We start from the raw sequence: 21,761 nt of genomic DNA on the forward strand, positions 1-21,761 counted from the left end.
ACTACCACAGGACGGTAGTACCTCCCTGGGTGGTTGCTGTCTACCAACCTACTACCACAGGACGGTAGTACCTCCCTGGGTGGTTACTGTCTACCAACCTACTACCACAGGACGGTTAGTACCTCCCTGGTTGGTTACAGTCTACCAACCTACTAGCACAGGACGGTAGTACCTCCTGGGTGGTTACTGTCTACCAACCTACTACCACAGGACGGTAGTACCTCCCTGGGTGGTTACTGTCTACCAACCTACTACCACAGGACGGTAGTACCTCCCTGGGTGGTTGCTGTCTACCAACCTACTACCACAGGACGGTAGTACCTCCCTGGGTGGTTACTGTCTACCAACCTACTACCACAGGACGGTAGTACCTCCCTGGGTGGTTACTGTCTACCAACCTACTACCACAGGACGGTAGTACCTCCCTGGGTGGTTACTGTCTACCAACCTACTACCACAGGACGGTAGTACCTCCCTGGATGGTTGCTGTCTACCAACCTACTACCACAGGACGGTAGTACCTCCCTGGGTGGTTGCTCTCTACCAACCTACTACCACAGGACGGTACCTCCCTGGATGGTTACTGTCTACCAACCTACTACCACAGGACGGTAGTACCTCCCTGGATGGTTACTGTCTACCAACCTACTACCACAGGACGGTAGTACCTCCCTGGATGGTTACTGTCTACCAACCTACTACCACAGGACGGTAGTACCTCCCTGGATGGTTACTGTCTACCAACGTACTACCACAGGTCGGTAGTACCTTCCTGGATGGTTACTGTCTACCAACCTACTACCACAGGTCGGTAGTACCTTCCTGGATGGTTGCTGTCTACCAACCTACTACCACAGGTCGGTAGTACCTTCCTGGATGGTTACTGTCTACCAACCTACTACCACAGGTCGGTAGTACCTTCCTGGATGGTTGCTGTCTACCAACCTACTACCACAGGACGGTAGTACCTTCCTGGATGGTTACTGTCTACCAACCTACTACCACAGGACGGTAGTACCTTCCTGGATGGTTACTGTCTACCAACCTACTACCACAGGACGGTAGTACCTCCCTGGATGGTTACTGTCTACCAACCTACTACCACAGGACGGTAGTACCTTCCTGGATGGTTGCTGTCTACCAACCTACTACCACAGGACGGTAGTACCTCCCTGGATGGTTACTGTCTACCAACCTACTACCACAGGTCGGTAGTACCTTCCTGGATGGTTGCTGTCTACCAACCTACTACCACAGGTCGGTAGTACCTTCCTGGATGGTTACTGTCTACCAACCTACTACCACAGGTCGGTAGTACCTTCCTGGATGGTTGCTGTCTACCAACCTACTACCACAGGACGGTAGTACCTTCCTGGATGGTTACTGTCTACCAACCTACTACCACAGGACGGTAGTACCTTCCTGGATGGTTACTGTCTACCAACCTACTACCACAGGACGGTAGTACCTCCCTGGATGGTTACTGTCTACCAACCTACTACCACAGGACGGTAGTACCTTCCTGGATGGTTGCTGTCTACCAACCTACTACCACAGGACGGTAGTACCTCCCTGGATGGTTACTGTCTACCAACCTACTACCACAGGACGGTAGTACCTTCCTGGATGGTTACTGTCTACCAACCTACTACCACAGGACGGTAGTACCTCCCTGGATGGTTACTGTCTACCAACCTACTACCACAGGACGGTAGTACCTCCCTGGATGGTTGCTGTCTACCAACCTACTACCACAGGACGGTAGTACCTCCCTGGATGGTTGCTGTCTACCAACCTACTACCACAGGACGGTAGTACCTTCCTGGATGGTTGCTGTCTACCAACCTACTACCACAGGACGGTAGTACCTTCCTGGATGGTTGCTGTCTACCAACCTACTACCACAGGACGGTAGTACCTCCCTGGATGGTTGCTGTCTACCAACCTACTACCACAGGACGGTAGTACCTTCCTGGATGGTTGCTGTCTACCAACCTACTACCACAGGATGGTAGTACTTTCCTGGGTGGTTGCTGTCTACCAACCTACTACCACAGGACGGTAGTACCTTCCTGGATGGTTACTGTCTACCAACCTACTACCACAGGACGGTAGTACCTCCCTGGATGGTTACTGTCTACCAACCTACTACCACAGGACGGTAGTACCTCCCTGGATGGTTACTGTCTACCAACCTACTACCACAGGACGGTAGTACCTTCCTGGATGGTTGCTGTCTACCAACCTACTACCACAGGACGGTAGTACCTCCCTGGTTGGTTGCTGTCTACCAACCTACTACCACAGCACGGTAGTACCTCCCTGGATGGTTACTGTCTACCAACCTACTACCACAGGACGGTAGTACCTCCCTGGATGGTTACTGTCTACCAACCTACTACAAGAGGACGGTAGTACCTCCCTGGATTGTTGCTGTCTACCAACCTACTACCACAGGACGGTAGTACCTTCCTGGGTGGTTGCTGTCTACCAACCTACTACCACAGGACGGTAGTACCTCCCTGGGTGGTTGCTGTCTACCAACCTACTACCACAGGACGGTAGTACCTCCCTGGATGGTTGCTGTCTACCAACCTACTACCACAGGACGGTAGTACCTCCCTGGGTGGTTGCTGTCTACCAACCTACTACCACAGGACGGTAGTACCTCCCTGGATGGTTGCTGTCTACCAACCTACTACCACAGGACGGTAGTACCTCCCTGGGTGGTTGCTGTCTACCAACCTACTACCACAGGACGGTAGTACCTCCCTGGGTGGTTGCTGTCTACCAACCTACTACCACAGGACGGTAGTACCTCCCTGGGTGGTTGCTGTCTACCAACCTACTACCACAGGACGGTAGTACCTCCCTGGGTGGTTGCTGTCTACCAACCTACTACCACAGGACGGTAGTACCTCCCTGGGTGGTTGCTGTCTACCAACCTACTACCACAGGACGGTAGTACCTCCCTGGATGGTTACTGTCTACCAACCTACTACCACAGGACGGTAGTACCTCCCTGGATGGTTACTGTCTACCAACCTACTACCACAGGACGGTAGTACCTCCCTGGATGGTTGCTGTCTACCAACCTACTACCACAGGACGGTAGTACCTCCCTGGATGGTTACTGTCTACCAACCTACTACCACAGGACGGTAGTACCTCCCTGGATGGTTACTGTCTACCAACCTACTACCACAGGACGGTAGTACCTCCCTGGATGGTTACTGTCTACCAACCTACTACCACAGGACGGTAGTACCTCCCTGGGTGGTTGCTGTCTACCAACCTACTACCACAGGACGGTAGTACCTCCCTGGGTGGTTGCTGTCTACCAACCTACTACCACAGGACGGTAGTACCTCCCTGGGTGGTTACTGTCTACCAACCTACTACCACAGGACGGTAGTACCTCCCTGGGTGGTTGCTGTCTACCAACCTACTACCACAGGACGGTAGTACCTCCCTGGGTGGTTGCTGTCTACCAACCTACTACCACAGGACGGTAGTACCTCCCTGGGTGGTTACTGTCTACCAACCTACTACCACAGGACGGTAGTACCTCCCTGGGTGGTTGCTGTCTACCAACCTACTACCACAGGACGGTAGTACCTCCCTGGGTGGTTGCTGTCTACCAACCTACTACCACAGGACGGTAGTACCTCCCTGGATGGTTGCTGTCTACCAACCTACTACCACAGGACGGTAGTACCTCCCTGGGTGGTTGTTGTCTACCAACCTACTACCACAGGACGGTAGTACCTCCCTGGGTGGTTGTTGTCTACCAACCTACTACCACAGGACGGTAGTACCTCCCTGGGTGGTTGTTGTCTACCAACCTACTACCACAGGACGGTAGTACCTCCCTGGGTGGTTGCTGTCTACCAACCTACTACCACAGGACGGTAGTACCTCCCTGGGTGGTTGTTGTCTACCAACCTACTACCACAGGACGGTAGTACCTCCCTGGGTGGTTGCTGTCTACCAACCTACTACCACAGGACGGTAGTACCTCCCTGGGTGGTTGCTGTCTACCAACCTACTACCACAGGACGGTAGTACCTCCCTGGGTGGTTACTGTCTACCAACCTACTACCACAGGACGGTAGTACCTCCCTGGGTGGTTGCTGTCTACCAACCTACTACCACAGGACGGTAGTACCTCCCTGGGTGGTTGCTGTCTACCAACCTACTACCACAGGACGGTAGTACCTCCCTGGGTGGTTACTGTCTACCAACCTACTACCACAGGACGGTAGTACCTCCCTGGGTGGTTGCTGTCTACCAACCTACTACCACAGGACGGTAGTACCTCCCTGGGTGGTTACTGTCTACCAACCTACTACCACAGGACGGTAGTACCTCCCTGGGTGGTTGCTGTCTACCAACCTACTACCACAGGACGGTAGTACCTCCCTGGGTGGTTGCTGTCTACCAACCTACTACCACAGGACGGTAGTACCTCCCTGGGTGGTTACTGTCTACCAACCTACTACCACAGGACGGTAGTACCTCCCTGGGTGGTTGCTGTCTACCAACCTACTACCACAGGACGGTAGTACCTCCCTGGGTGGTTACTGTCTACCAACCTACTACCACAGGACGGTAGTACCTCCCTGGATGGTTACTGTCTACCAACCTACTACCACAGGACGGTAGTACCTCCCTGGATGGTTACTGTCTACCAACCTACTACCACAAGACGGTAGTACCTTCCTGGGTGGTTACTGTCTACCAACCTACTACCACAGGACGGTAGTACCTCCCTGGATGGTTACTGTCTACCAACCTACTACCACAGGACGGTAGTACCTCCCTGGGTGGTTGTTGTCTACCAACCTACTACCACAGGACGGTAGTACCTTCCTGGGTGGTTGTTGTCTACCAACCTACTACCACAGGACGGTAGTACCTTCCTGGGTGGTTGTTGTCTACCAACCTACTACCACAGGACGGTAGTACCTTCCTGGGTGGTTGCTGTCTACCAACCTTCTACCACAGGACGGTAGTACCTCCCTGGGTGGTTGCTGTCTACCAACCTACTACCACAGGACGGTAGTACCTTCCTGGGTGGTTGTTGTCTACCAACCTTCTACCACAGGACGGTAGTACCTCCCTGGGTGGTTGCTGTCTACCAACCTACTACCACAGGACGGTAGTACCTCTTTGGATGGTTACTGTCTACCAACCTACTACCACAGGACGGTAGTACCTCCCTGGGTGGTTGCTGTCTACCAACCTACTACCACAGGACGGTAGTACCTCCCTGGGTGGTTGCTGTCTACCAACCTTCTACCACAGGACGGTAGTACCTCCCTGGGTGGTTGCTGTCTACCAACCTACTACCACAGGACGGTAGTACCTCCCTGGATGGTTGCTGTCTACCAACCTACTACCACAGGACGGTAGTACCTCCCTGGGTGGTTACTGTCTACCAACCCGCTACCACAGGATGGTAGTACCTCCCTGGGTGGTTGCTGTCTACCAACCTACTACCACAGGACGGTAGTACCTTCCTGGGTGGTTACTGTCTACTAGCATACTACCACAGGACGGTAGTACCTCCCTGGGTGGTTACTGTCTACCAACCTGCTACCACAGGACGGTAGTACCTCCCTGGGTGGTTGCTGTCTACCAACCTACTACCACAGGACGGTAGTACCTCCCTGGATGGTTGCTGTCTACCAACCTACTACCACAGGACGGTAGTACCTCCCTGGATGGTTGCTGTCTACCAACCTACTACCACAGGACGGTAGTACCTCCCTGGGTGGTTGCTGTCTACCAACCTACTACCACAGGACGGTAGTACCTCCCTGGGTGGTTGCTGTCTACCAACCTACTACCACAGGACGGTAGTACCTCCCTGGGTGGTTGCTGTCTACCAACCTACTACCACAGGACGGTAGTACCTCCCTGGGTGGTTGCTGTCTACCAACCTACTACCACAGGACGGTAGTACCTCCCTGGGTGGTTACTGTCTACCAACCTTCTACCACAGGACGGTAGTACCTCCCTGGGTGGTTACTGTCTACCAACCTGCTACCACAGGATGGTAGTACCTTCCTGGGTGGTTGCTGTCTACCAACCTACTACCACAGGACGGTAGTACCTTCCTGGGTGGTTACTGTCTACTAGCATACTACCACAGGACGGTAGTACCTCCCTGGGTGGTTACTGTCTACCAACCTGCTACCACAGGACGGTAGTACCTCCCTGGGTGGTTGCTGTCTACCAACCTACTACCACAGGACGGTAGTACCTCCCTGGGTGGTTACTGTCTACCAACCTACTACCACAGGACGGTAGTACCTTCCTGGGTGGTTACTGTCTACCAACCTACTACCACAGGACGGTAGTACCTTCCTGGGTGGTTACTGTCTACCAACCTACTACCACAGGACGGTAGTACCTTCCTGGGTGGTTGCTGTCTACCAACCTACTACCACAGGACGGTAGTACCTCCCTGGATGGTTGTTGTCTACCAACCTACTACCACAGGACGGTAGTACCTCCCTGGATGGTTGTTGTCTACCAACCTACTACCACAGGACGGTAGTACCTCCCTGGATGGTTGCTGTCTACCATCCTATTATCTATATTTATTATATATATATATATATATATATATATATATATATATATATATATATATATATATATATACATGGGTTTATATTTGTTATAAATATTATATGGGTTTATATTTAGTTTTCTTTTTTAATATTTACTAAGATAAATCACATAGTGGTTTAATATCCATATAGTGTAGTGGTTTAACATTAATATAGTGTTGCGGTTTTTCTTTGTATTTTATTGATACAAACAAATAAACAAACAAACAGAAGTGTTTTTTTTTTGTGTGTGTGTGTGTGAAGGAGCCATTCTCCAGAGCCTGGAGAGGAAGGGGAAAAGGATTGCTCCAATTCCTTGGAGAAGGAGTCCTTTACTCCCGACAAGGCATCCATCCCTGCGAGTGTGTTTTTGAAGTGCATGGCAGCGGACGCACGTCATTTCCAGGATACGCACATTTACGCACACATTAAATCGTTATCGCAAAGATATGCGTCACTGGAAAGAAGCAACGCGGCGTTGATCGTACGTTTGAGAAATCTTTCCTACGCGGATAGACTGAGGAACCCGTCAATCCGCACTGTCTACGAAGGCGTAGAATTAGGGTAGATATGAATGAGGTGTATAAATTGGGTGTGAGTTGGACCTGACTAGCTTGTGCTAGTAGGTCAGATGCCGTGCTCCTCCCTTAAGTGAATGTGACTAACCTGACTAGGTTAAGACATTAGCTTAAGCCTGTGGGAGAATTCGACCTACCTCTCATGAACCAGTAGTCCTTCTGCAGTGTTCCTTCGTTCTAATGTTCTTACGCTCTAATGTGTTAAAAATATCTAACCAAGACAGGACTCGCAGCAATGGCTTCAAGTTGGAAAATTTTAGATTTAGAAAGAATATAGGAAAATACTGGTTGTGGGTGAGTGGAATAAACTCTCGAGTAGCGTTACTGAAGCTAAAACGTTGTGTAGTTTTAAAAATAGGCTAGACAAATACATGAATATGTGTGGGTGGGTGTGAGTTGGACCTGATTGGCTTAGGCTAGTAGGTGACTAGGACGTGCCTAGCATGGACCAGTAGGCCTGCAGCAGTGCTCCTTCTTTCTTATGTTTATAGACATACGCATAAATTTGTGTACTGGGGTGGGACGTGCGCATGAGCAAGGTGAAAGTTAGAGGAAGTCGATGAGAGGGAGGGAGACAAGGGAGATAGCAGAAGAGAGAGAGAGAGAGAGAGAGAGAGAGAGAGAGAGAGAGAGAGAGAGAGAGAGAGAGAGAGAGAGAGAGAGAGAGAGAGAGAGAGAGAGAGAGAGAGAGAGAGAGAGAGAGAGAGAAATAGAGCATGCACAGAGATGTATTTCTCACAGCGTACGTATATATACAGAAAGGTGACTTTTATTTAGGCATTTTAGGTATTAAAGTATTCTTGACAGGTGGTGTACAGGTCACGTGCAGCCTTAATGACCCTAGTATAGTCGATAGGTTTTAAACCTCCATTAACTGACCAGTCACTACCAATGAGCGAATTAAATCTAAAAAAAAAAAACGAGAACCCGGTCCGGGTTCGCTAAGCCCTGGTTCACTAGCCCGGGTTCGCTGGTCCGGGTTCGGTAAACCATCACTGGCACCCAGGATAAACAACAAGAGTGTCCTTCAAATATCCCACAGCACCCAAGACTCATTCCAAACATTGTTTTACACGTTTAAACTTCATCTTGGCCATGGGTCGTAGGAGGTCGTTTCACCCCGTATTTACTGCTGTCTAACCTGGTCGTTCGTGCAGATATTGGAAGTCGTACGTTAGGTCAGTAAATACTGTATGCGATAATATATTACTTCCTTCTCGGTGAGAGCCACGTTTTAGCATATTTTCCGATATTATAAATCCAGACCAAAAGAGAACAGCCTGGACTATGTCAGCTTCTGTGTAGTAAGGGGCTGTCTATTACAAGGATCGTCTATCGGGTGTAATGTCTGCTGGATGGATTGTCTACTGTAAAGTCCTGTGTAATAGAGGGACTGCTTGGTGGATGCAAATGGAGGGCTTCTATCAGGCTTCTCTATAAATATCGATAACTAAACACTGGTGATGTGTAAAATAAGATGATTTTGGTAATGACTCATTCAAAATTATATGTATTTTTGAGAATTTTGTTCATGCTAGAAAACTGTTTTCTCCAAGTTATGAAGATAGATATTATTTGCAGTTTCCGGTTGAGAATCTCTCTGTGTCTGTCTCTGTGTCTGTCTGTCTGTCTGTCTGTCCAGGGTTCAGGAACTGTCCTTCCCACCTTCAGGACTCAAGTTCGACTAACCGGTTTCTCTGAATCTTTCATAGATGTTTATTTGCTCACACTCCAACAGAACGTCATATCACTAAAAACCACTTGTGTTTATTCACCACGATCTAGCGTGCTCACACATACCTGCTGAATGCTCAAGCCCCAACCACTTGAAGCCACCTACACACCCTCCCGTCAACCCTTCCTGGGATGATCCTTGCCACTCCTTCCTTTCTCCCTTTATTTGATTAATACTTTTGTTTGGCTATACTGTCCTTCTTCGTTCTCTCTAAATTTCGAAACCACCTCAACCACCTTCTTCAGCTGACTGAGTAGCATCTTTCATAAACCCACACAGTCTTTTAATTTTTACGCATAATTTCCACACTACACATTGCTCTCGAACATAACATCTTCAGACTCCTCTTCGCTGCAATGTTTAAAGCCCATATCTCACATCCATATAAAAGGTGTGCTGCCACATTTTGCCTCAAACAATAAACTTTCTTGTCTACACAGATGTATCAATAAACCACTTACCTTTTTTTCCCCTTTCATCTATTCTACAGTTTATTTCTTCTTTCATGGACCCGTCTGCCCACATGTTCGCTCCCAACTATCAAAATACATTCACTTCTTCCATACTCCCTTCTTCAAATCTGATATCCAATTTTGTTGCTGCCTAAACCTTTTATTACTCTCATTACCTTGATCTTTTCTGTATGTCACTTGACATTACTTTCTTTTACTCCCTCCCAATTTCGTCAACTAATCTTTGCAGCTTCGCTTTAGAATCTCCCAAAAGAACAAAAGAACTGTATCATTGGCAAAATGCAACTGCGAAAAATCCATAAATGCGACAAACAGTTCCTTGTCTTCATCCAAGCACTGTTCACTTATATGCTTCAATGTAAACACTTGGTCTACACATCCCCTGCCCTTCCTCGAGTCACTTTGTTCCTCTGCTATCTTACTTTCTGTCTTACCCTTGACTTTTTTCAATAATGATTCTGCCATACACTTTACCTGGTATACTGGATCAACTTAATCCACTATAATTCTTACTCTCTCGTGTCCTCTATCACATATTCAAAAGATCTGTGCATGTTGTCTACCAGTCCTTAGGTACCTTTGCTTCTTTCTTGTATAATTAAACGAATATACCAACCACTACAAAAATATATCTCTACTTGCTTTTAATATATTCTTAATTCCATCTTTTTCAGCTGCTGTTTGCCCCTCTTCATTCCACCCACTGCTTCACACACACTCTCCACACTCACCTCTGGCTCTCCTTTGTGCCCAAAGTAAGATATCCCCCTTCCTTATCATTAATAAGTTTATTCAGGTACACACAAATACAGTTACATAGATCATCATACATAGCTGCATATGTGTAGAGAACCTAAAAATATTCCCTCCACCTTATCGTCTAACATCTCCCTTCTTACATTTTCAGCTTGCTAGGAGAACTGCTCCCCAGCCTTTCTCGGCTCATGAATTTCCAAAACTCTTGCTCTCAGAAAAAATGCACGTAGAGACTAACCCACTCTCTCACTGTCTCTCCTTTCCCACTCTCTCTGTACACCTTTAACCTCTCTATCTTTCTCCCCATATCATCCATACATTTACAGAAACCTCTCATAAGGTACAAACTTACGTTAGACGTGGTGGCCCAAGAGCCATAGCTCAGGCAAAGCACACGAAGCAGACAAGAGCTAAGTTTATGTCTCTATAGGTGAAAGGGACTTCATTGGCAGTGGAAAGCAGTAACTGACCTCTGAGTGTGACTACTGACTCACTCATTGTCAATGTAAATACGATGTTTAAAACATAACAGAGTCTGATTACAAGCTGATGGTGTAGTTGAGGTTACTGAAATAGCTGTGTTGCTGAAATAGCTGTGTTGCTGAAATAGCTGTGTTGCTGAAATAGCTGTGTTGCTGAAATAGCTGTGTTGCTGAAATAGCTGTGTTGTTAAAATAGCTGTGTTGTTGAAATAGCTGTGTTGTTAAAATAGCTGTTGTTGAAATAGCTGTGTTGTTGAAATAGCTGTGTTGCTGAAATAGCTGTGTTGTTGAAATAGCTGTGTTGTTAAAATAGCTGTGTTGTTGAAATAGCTGTGTTGTTGAAATAGCTGTGTTGCTGAAATAGCTGTGTTGTTGAAATAGCTGTGTTGCTGAAATAGCTGTGTTGCTGAAATAGCTGTGTTGCTGAAATAGCTGTGTTGCTGAAATAGCTGTGTTGTTGAATTAGCTGTGTTGCTGAAATAGCTGTGTTGCTGAAATAGCTGTGTTCCTGAAATAGCTGTGTTGCTGAAATAGCTGTGTTGCTGAAATAGCTGTGTTGCTGAAATAGCTGTGTTGCTGAAATAGCTGTGTTGCTGAAATAGCTGTGTTGCTGAAATAGCTGTGTTGCTGAAATAGCTGTGTTGCTGAATTAGCTGTGTTGCTGAAATAGCTGTGTTGTTGAAATAGCTGTGTTGTTTAAATAGCTGTGTTGTTAAAATAGCTGTGTTGTTGAAATAGCTGTGTTGTTGAAATAGCTGTGTTGTTAAAATAGCTGTGTTGTTAAAATAGCTGTGTTGCTGAAATAGCTGTGTTGCTGAAATAGCTGTGTTGCTGAAATAGCTGTGTTGTTGAAATAGCTGTGTTGCTGAAATAGCTGTGTTGTTGAAATAGCTGTGTTGCTGAAATAGCTGTGTTGTTGAAATAGCTGTGTTGCTGAAATAGCTGTGTTGCTGAAATAGCTGTGTTGTTGAAATAGCTGTGTTGCTGAAATAGCTGTGTTGCTGAAATAGCTGTGTTGCTGAAATAGCTGTGTTGTTAAAATAGCTGTGTTGTTAAAATAGCTGTGTTGCTGAAATAGCTGTGTTGCTGAAATAGCTGTGTTGCTGAAATAGCTGTGTTGTTAAAATAGCTGTGTTGTTAAAATAGCTGTGTTGTTAAAATAGCTGTGTTGCTGAAATAGCTGTGTTGTTGAAATAGCTGTGTTGCTGAAATAGCTGTGTTGCTGAAATAGCTGTGTTGCTGAAATAGCTGTGTTGTTGAAATAGCTGTGTTGCTGAAATAGCTGTGTTGCTGAAATAGCTGTGTTGCTGAAATAGCTGTGTTGCTGAAATAGCTGTGTTGCTGAAATAGCTGTGTTGCTGAAATAGCTGTGTTGCTGAAATAGCTGTGTTGCTGAAATAGCTGTGTTGCTGAAATAGCTGTGTTGCTGAAATAGCTGTGTTGTTGAAATAGCTGTGTTGTTAAAATAGCTGTGTTGTTAAAATAGCTGTGTTGCTGAAATAGCTGTGTTGCTGAAATAGCTGTGTTGCTGAAATAGCTGTGTTGCTGAAATAGCTGTGTTGTTGAAATAGCTGTGTTGTTGAAATAGCTGTGTTGCTGAAATAGCTGTGTTGCTGAAATAGCTGTGTTGCTGAAATAGCTGTGTTGTTGAAATAGCTGTGTTGCTGAAATAGGTGTGTTGCTGAAATAGCTGTGTTGCTGAAATAGCTGTGTTGCTGAAATAGCTGTGTTGCTGAAATAGCATCTTTAACATAAGTGTTATAGTCTATAAATCTGTCTCAGAGTTATAATGTTTAAATCTATGTTTTAGTTTAAAAACGATAAACTTTAATAGCATGAAGAACGTACCCAGGCTAATACCTGGGTACAGTGTGCTGCTAACACCTGGGTACACTGTACTGCTAACACCTGGGTACAGTGTGCTGCTAACACTAGGATACAGTGTGTTGCTAACACCTGGGTACAGTGTGCTGCTAACACTAGGATACAGTGTGCTGCTAACACCTGGGTACAGTGTACTGCTAATACCAGGGTACACTGTATTGGTAATACCTGGGTACAGCGTGCGGTTAACACCTGGGTACAGTGTGCTGCTAACACCTGGGTACACTGTACTGCTAATACCTGGGTACACTGTACTGCTAACACCTAATATTCTTGACTATCGGATTTAATGCTAACAAAGAAAGGCATTTGATTGGGTATATTTGAGTTTATTCAGAATTGTGATTGGCTAATAGAGACCACCACATTAGTGAACCACCCGGATTCACCTCTGGTTCAGAGCTCTGATTGGAAAACGGGAATTAACGAACCCGGGTTCACTACTGGTCTAGAACTCTGACTAGACAACGGGAACCAATGAACCCGGGTTCACCACTTACTGGACCACAGGACCCACTACGCGACCCGATAAACCCGGTGGGTTCACCACTGGTGCGGAACTCTGACTCGTCCAGAACCTGCGTCAGAGAAAGTGGACAGCGGCGCAGCGCTGGAAAATTGGGCGTTCCAGTCCCCTGGCCGCTGACCACCAGCTGGACGGACGGTCTGGACATCAGCTGGACGGACGATCTATACACCAGCTTAGACGGGATGGTCTTGACACCGGCTGGACGGACGTTTGGACACCAGCTGGACAGACGTTTCACACCAGTTGGACTGACTGTCTTAACACCAGCTTGGACGGACTTCCTGTTGATATCTATGTGTGTTCTTTTTGTTGTTGGTGATGTTCACTGCTTTTATTTTGTACTCGTACTTCTTTTGTTTATTTGCGAGACCAGATCACTTCTCCTCAGGCATAATCCTTATAATTTTGAGCTGAAGTCAAGTAACTATCTCAACGAGGCGAGAGAATCCCTCCTCAGCCATTGTCCTCATACGTCACCTCAGCGCTAGTAACTCTTCCTCAGCCAGGCAAGACACCTCCTCCTGAAAGGCCACAATTTACACTCCATTAAACCCATTTTCACCCCATTAGAAATAATTTTCTCCCTCTGATCAACGTGTAAATGCGAATGATACTCATTTGCTGCTCCTGACTCTGTGTTTTACGAGGTGGGAGAAGGAGGTGAAGGAGGGATAAAGGGGGTCGCTTCAAGGATGATATGAGATATTATTTATCCTGCAGTGTTACAGGTGATCCAGGTAGCTATCTCCTACACCTGTAATTAACACCATCACTCTGCCATAGGCAAGTACAGATGCAGAGGATTGGTATATTGCAATGGTCAAACTAACCCTTAGATTTACGTTCATTTGATCAAACATACACATTTTTTTTTGAAGCTAGCGAATAGACATCACGATTCCCTGAATTTGCTGTGTATGTAACTCATTACCGAGTTAAGTGCCACCCAGGATGATATTTACTAGGGTAGCGGGGTATAGAATGATGTATGAATATATGATTTAGAGTCTATCAGTATCTATTATAGTCTCCCTGCCGAGAGGAAACTGGTTATAACCAAGAGTTCCTCTGCCAGCCACCTGATTTAATGCCTCTCCGCTACCAATTACATGAAATACGACGCTACAGTCAGACGCTGAGAAAACCATCACTCTGGCTTTTTTTACCATTTCTGGGTGGGTAAAATGTGGGCTCTAATGATGAATAAGACACATGCGCACCGCTAGGCGACTTTATTCGCCCCAAACGTTTCACCTACACAGTGACTTCCTGAGTCGAAATACAGGGATAGGGTGACTAAAACCGGACATCGACACCATGCCTAACCCTTCTAGGGTAGGGTAGGTGCCTGAGTCCGAGCTTTTAGCTCATAAGACTGTCATTCCCATTTGCTCCCTTGCGGCGGGGATGGCAGACCAGAGAGGCCTAGCTTGTGGCTAGGCCTGGGGACAGTTGGTCCCAAAGATGAGGAGGTACTTGTGCCTCCTCCCATGGGAGACTTAGGTCTCAGACACTCCCTAAAGAGGGAGCCAAGGCCGGGCCACCAGTTTGGAAAAGGCCCGGGCCGGGAGAATACCGGCTAATCTTTAATAATAATAATAATAATAATAATAATAATAAAACCGGAGATAACAGGAATACTGGATCTCATCAGTCCTTCAACCAAGAAGTACTTTTGAGGTCGTCAGTCCCCTTAGCCTTCAGAAACATCGAGTTCTATCAATATGTTGCACATGTTTAATTCATTATTTTTTAATACTGTAATCATAATTAAAAAGTTGATTCTGTATACTAAAAAAATTACCAAATACAAAAAATACATATAAATTCTGAGCGCTTTCGTGTGCTCACACTCACATCTTCAGAGGACTTCCGTAGCTGAAATATTATATTGTGAAATATTATATTGTGTTTATGCGAGACGATTATTCCATGTAAGCTATTCAGCACATGGAGTGATGGAGGCTCGATCCTCCGTTTATGTGGGTTATTCAAGACATGGAGTGATGGAGGCTCGATCCTCCGTTTATGTGAGTTATTCAACACATGGAGTGATGGAAGCTCGATATATGTGTATTTGTATTTTAATGAAAAGACGTTTCGCCCACTGTGTTTTTCACTCTTGTTCTTGTTCTTATTATTATTACTATTATTACTATTAATAAAACAGGGTCGCGCTAAATCAGGACGGGTCATACAAAGCCTGGAAAATGACGGTCATTCATGCTTGATGTGAGGAAGCGGAGAGGAAATCCAATTCCTGTAATCAAAACTCCTTAACCAGCATCAGGATCTCTCCCTATCCTTCCCTCTCTTCTCCCTCTCTCTCTCTCTCTCTCTCTCTCTCTCTCTCTCTCTCTCTCTCTCTCTCTCTCTCTCTCTCTGTCTCTTGTTAACTAACTGTTCACACGTACCAGTCATTAAGTGAGGTCAGTCTCCGGTCTTACGGCCAAATTCTCATTGAGAAAGCGACCGGATAGTCCATTTAGCCAGACCGGTTGACGGTCCGACTGACGGATGTGAAGCCGGCCGAGGGGGATCTCTCTCTTTCCAGCCTCTTCACTCGCTATACCGCTTCAGTTTTCCTTATAATTTAATTTAAAATTTAATATCAATAACTTGATAATGGTTCAAGGAGGAACCGAAACATAACCTGAAAATTCACATCCGAATTGTGGATTAGTTAAGAAGTGTTTCAGTCGTGGTATTGTACCTTTTGTTTTCCATAATGGCAGTGTGTTGCCAGTACCTCAGTTCCTTCTCGATGGAAATTTTGTGTTACTAATTATCATCTAGTTTTTATAACTTAAGTGTGGTGAATCATTTCCTTTAATAAGTGTCCTGACCTAATACTAAGTGCCTTTTCCCCACATCACGGTATTACCAGACCATTTTTCTTCGTGCACTTGTAACCAGGCTGTAGGAAACTCCCAAAAGTCAGCCTGGGTTCTATGCGTGAAGTCCAATGCCGTTAGCTAAGCGTGAAAAAACCAGTGCCTGTGCTAGAAACCTACATCAGGAGGGACGCTTATCCCGTTTCCTGACGCGCAAAACACTCCCGTGTCCCTTGCGCCACCCAATATATATATATATATATATATATATATATATATATATATATATATATATATATATATATATATATATATATATATATATACCTCTCAAAGCACAATACACTGAGAGATATACACCTTTCGTTTAACATGCACTTTGCATGAGACGTGACTCACTTCAGAATGAAGCACCAACAACTGACCCAATCCAGTATTTGTCTTTGCAAATCATACGAGGATACTATAAGAGAATGATAATGATAATGTTGTTATTCCCACTGAGATCTGTGTTTTTTATTGACCATCGAGCTATAACCAGCATTATGAAGGATATTTCAAAACGTTAAGTATTCACGTGTATAATTCATGATTATTTGCATTATTTCATAAATGATGCAACGTGAATAATAATAGTCTGATTGGCTGGTTAGTTAATGTGAGGGTTTAAAGTCTGTCGACTACACGAGGGTCACAAAGACTGAACGTAACCTGTATACCACCGGTTATGAATACTTTAATACATAAGATAGTGAGGGACTAAATATATACACTTATATACACCTGTCGATGTATATAGTGACGTATGGAGTAATACTATAATGCAGTATACAATGATGTGGTTTAGTATACAGTGATGTGGTGTAGTACAGTGTTTTGGTGTAGTATATAATGACGTGGTGTAGTATACAGTGTTGTGGTGTAGTATACAGTGTTGTGGTGTAGTATACAGTGTTGTGGTGTAGTATACAGTGTTGTGGTGTAGTATACAGTGTTGTGGTGTAGTATACAGTGTTGTGGTGTAGTATACAGTGTTGTGGTGTAGTATACAGTGACGTGGTGTAGTATACAGTGTTGTGGTGTAGTATACAGTGTTGTGGTGTAGTATACAGTGTTGTGGTGTAGTATACAGTGTTGCTGTGTAGTATACAGTGTTGTGGTGTAGTATACAGTGTTGCTGTGTAGTATACAGTGTTGTGGTGTAGTATACAGTGTTGTGGTGTAGTATACAGTGACGTGGTGTAGTATACAGTGTTGTGGTGTAGTATACAGTGACGTGGTGTAGTATACAGTGACGTGGTGTAGTATACAATGTTGTGGTGTAGTATACAATGACGTGGTGTAGTATACAATGTTGTGGTGTAGTATACAGTGACGTGGTGTAGTATACAATGTTGTGGTGTAGTATACAGTGTTGTGGTGTAGTATACAGTGACGTGGTGTAGTATACAGTGTTGTGGTGTAGTATACAGTGTTGTGGTGTAGTATACAGTGACGTGGTGTAGTATACAATGATGTGGTGTAGTATACAATGACGTGGTGTAGTATACAATGACGTGGTGTAGTATACAATGACGTGGTGTAGTATACAATGATGTGGTGTAGTATACAATGACGTGGTGTAGTATACAATGATGTGGTGTAGTATACAATGATGTGGTGTAGTATACAATGATGTGGTGTAGTATACAGTGTTGCGGTGTAGCATATAATGACGTGGTGTAGTATACAATGATGTGGTGTAGTATACAATGATGTGGTGTAGTATATAATGATGTGGTGTAGTATACAATGATGTGGTGTAATATACAGTGTTGCGGTGTAGCATTTAATGACGTGGTGTAGTATACAATGACGTGGTGTAGTATACAATGATGTGGTGTAGTATACAATGATGTGGTGTAGTATACAATGACGTGGTGTAGTATACAATGATGTGGTGTAGTATACAATGATGTGGTGTAGTATACAATGATGTGGTAGAGTATATAATGATGTGGTGTAGTATATAACGATGTGGTGTAGTATACAATGATGTGGTGTAGTATACAATGATGTGGTGTAGTATACAATGATGTGGTGTAGTATACAATGATGTGGTGTAGTATATAATGATGTGGTGTAGTATACAATGACGTGGTGTAGTATACAATGATGTGGTGTAGTATACAATGATGTGGTGTAGTATACAATGACGTGGTGTAGTATACAATGATGTGGTGTAGTATACAATGATGTGGTGTAGTATACAATGATGTGGTGTAGTATACAATGATGTGGTGTAGTATACAATGATGTGGTGTAGTATACAATGATGTGGTGTTGTATGCAATGATGTGGTGTAGTATATAGTGACGTGGTGTAGTATACAATGATGTGGTGTAGTATACAATGATGTGGTGTAGTATACAATGATGTGGTGTAGTATTCAATGATGTGGTGTAGTATTCAATGATGTGGTGTAGTATACAGTGACGTGGTGTAGTATACAATGATGTGGTGTAGTATTCAATGATGTGGTGTAGTATACAGTGACGTGGTGTAGTATACAATGATGTGGTGTAGTATATAATGATGTGGTGTAGTATACAGTGACGTGGTGTAGTATACAATGATGTGGTGTAGTATACAATGATGTGGTGTAGTATACAATGATGTGGTGTAGTATACAATAATACAGTAATGTAATTATACAATAAATTCAATACTGTATTGATACAGTATTGAATACATCAGTACAATAATCTAGTTAGGTTATAATACGTCTGTATTTCACTATATAATGAGAACCATAAAAAATTATAGTCAAAATTAATTTATTTCAATAAAATATGTTAATAAATTTCATATAAAAATACATCTAAAAAATACAACAGACCTTTTTACCTAGAAAAAAAATTGACCACTCAAGGGGTCTCTTGGTGCAAGGAATTGGAGCTAGCATTCCCTTTCCCAGGCGTTGTATGAGTTACGGGTTTAGCGTTTCCTTAATGAATTTAGTTATATTTTAAGGTCAGGTAAAGTCACTAAGTATGAATTATTATTATTATTATTATTATTATTATTATTATTATTATTATTATTATTATTATTATTATTATTACTGTTTACATAAAGCGCAAAACCCGTGCGTGGTTACTTTCAAGCGCTGATCTTTGCTCTGTCAGGCTGTCAGTGACCTAACGTGTAGGGATGGTAATGTTGGCAGCCCAAGAGCTGCTAAGATAAAAATTGAGAAAGACCTGGGAGTGGTCATTATCACTGACCTCGAGCACCAAGCACTGCTTAACCTTAAACACCTCTGCTTACTGAATGCTGAGTTGCTGAGTCAGATATGTATGGTGTATGCTAATAATATGCTAACACCTGGAATATGCTGAAGTAGTCGTAGTAGTGGTTGTAGTAGTGGTAGTAGTAGTAGTAGTAATAGTAGTAGTAGTAGTAGTAGTAGTAGTAGTTACTGTTGTTGTAGCACTAGTAGTTGTAGTAGTATTATCTGCAATAGTGGTATTGTAGTACTGATAGTAGTATAAGTAACACACACACACACACACACACATACACACACACACACACACACACACACACACACACACACACACACACACACATATATATATATATATATATATATATATATATATATATATATATATATATATATATATATATATATATATATATATATATATATATATATATGCAAACAATTGCAGACGGGTGATCTTAACTATGCAAGACAAGCCAAGTGGGGTAGAACTCTTTAGCTCAAGTACTTTCACACTTCTCAGTGCGTCATCAGGAGCTATATGTTCGGCATAAACGAAATGACATAAAAAATACGAATACGTTAGATTTCGGTTCGTTTTGAGGCCTTCTTCAGTGAACTGAACCCTGGTATTTATATTATCTTGATTCGCTATTTCCAAGTGAGCTGGTTTGTGTCTTTCCTGACTCAACCTGTGCCCATACAGATTGAGAATTACCATCTGAATTCACTTTCTAATTCATTAAAGGCAGGTCAGGTATGTATGACGTCAAAGTACCCAGTTCACTGTATATCTAATTATTATGTATGTGTGATAAGGTTACAGACTGCATAAGACAATAAGAATGAAGGAACAGTGTTGTTAGTATGCCTGTTCTTTATTCAACGGACTGATGAAGAATTTGACACATCTGCAACATCTGGGTATCTTAATTGTAGACGTTTCGCCATCTAGTGGCTTTATCAACACAAATTCCAGAACATAATGGGATGACAGTAAAACTTCATACAAAAGATGAGTTAATCAGTCCCTCAGTGACGCTACTTGGTAGACTGTTCCACGCAGCGACAGCTGTTCTGCCCAGCCAGTACTTTCCTACCAACATGACAGTTGGTTTATGAGGTCTAAATCCTGTCGACTACACGATAGGCATCGAGGCTGTGTCACCCTAATTTAAAAATATTGTGTCTAGTAATACAGAGACTACTATATACCCTTATTGCACATGCGATGAGAGATATACATGTATATACATCGAGGTGCGTGCCTCTCGATGTATATACATGTATATACTCGCCGGGCACTTGCTATGAGTAACATCAACGTTTCCACCATAAACACATCATCTATCAAAGACCTCACTACGAAACGCAGCCCAACATCTCTAACTTCCACAGCAGGCGTCTACACCATACCCTGTGGATTCTGCCCCAAGAAATAGGTAGGCGAGACAGGCAGAGATCTTGCAGTCCGCCTGAACGAGCATCGAAGTGCCTGTAACAGAGACGATGTAAGGTACGCCTGTGTCCTCCACAGAGACTCCACGGGGCATTTGATGAACTGGAATGAGGCACAATTCGTTCTCACCGAACCAGACCTCAGACGTCGACGGTGCCTAGAAGCCTCACTAATCGCCGTCACCGACACAATAGCACGTAACACTGGAAACCACAAAATTTCAAAAACATTGGCATACATGATACTTAAGCACCACCATCCCAACAACACAGGAGTCACATAATCTCATCGTCTACCCGTCCTCATCCCAACATGGCATTCTTCAGGTCACCGTGCGTCACTCACGCGTCACTCACACGTCACTCTCCGCCTATATATAATGTCTTTCTACGTCTGTATGTTAGAAGTGATCAAGGTCCCAGGACCGAAACGTTTTCTAATAAATATGTCTTAGTGTTTTCTTACGTGTCTTTCTAAACCAACTTGTCGGTATTTATTACCAAGATTTATACCAGCATCCTACTATAACATCTCAATATAGCATCTTAATATAGCATCTTAATAAAGCATATTAATATAGCATCCTAATATAGCATCTAAATATAGCATCTTAATATAGCATCTTAATATAACATCTTAATAAAGCATATTAATATAGCATCCTAATATAGCATCTAAATATAGCATTTAAATATAGCATCTTAATATAGCATCTTAATAAAACATATTAATATAGCGTCCTAATATAGTATCTAAATATAGCATCTTAATATAGCATCTTAATATAGCATCTTAATAAAACATATTAATATAGCGTCCTAATATAGTATCTAAATATAGTATCTAAATGTAGCATCTTAATATAGCATCTTAATATAGCATCTTACTATAACATCTTAATATAGCATCTTAATATAGCATCTTACTATAACATCTTAATATAGCATCTTACTATAACCTCTTAAAATAGCATCTTAATATAGCATCTTAACATAGCATCTTAATAAAACATATTAATATAGCATCCTAATATAACATCTTAATATATAGCATCTTAATATAGCATCTTAATATAGCATCTTAATATAGCATCTTAATATAGCATCTTAATATAGCATCTTAATATAGTATCTCAAAAAAATA

Source organism: Cherax quadricarinatus, chromosome 74, assembly GCF_038502225.1.
Source record: "Cherax quadricarinatus isolate ZL_2023a chromosome 74, ASM3850222v1, whole genome shotgun sequence".
Classification (NCBI taxonomy): Eukaryota; Metazoa; Arthropoda; class Malacostraca; order Decapoda; family Parastacidae; genus Cherax; species Cherax quadricarinatus.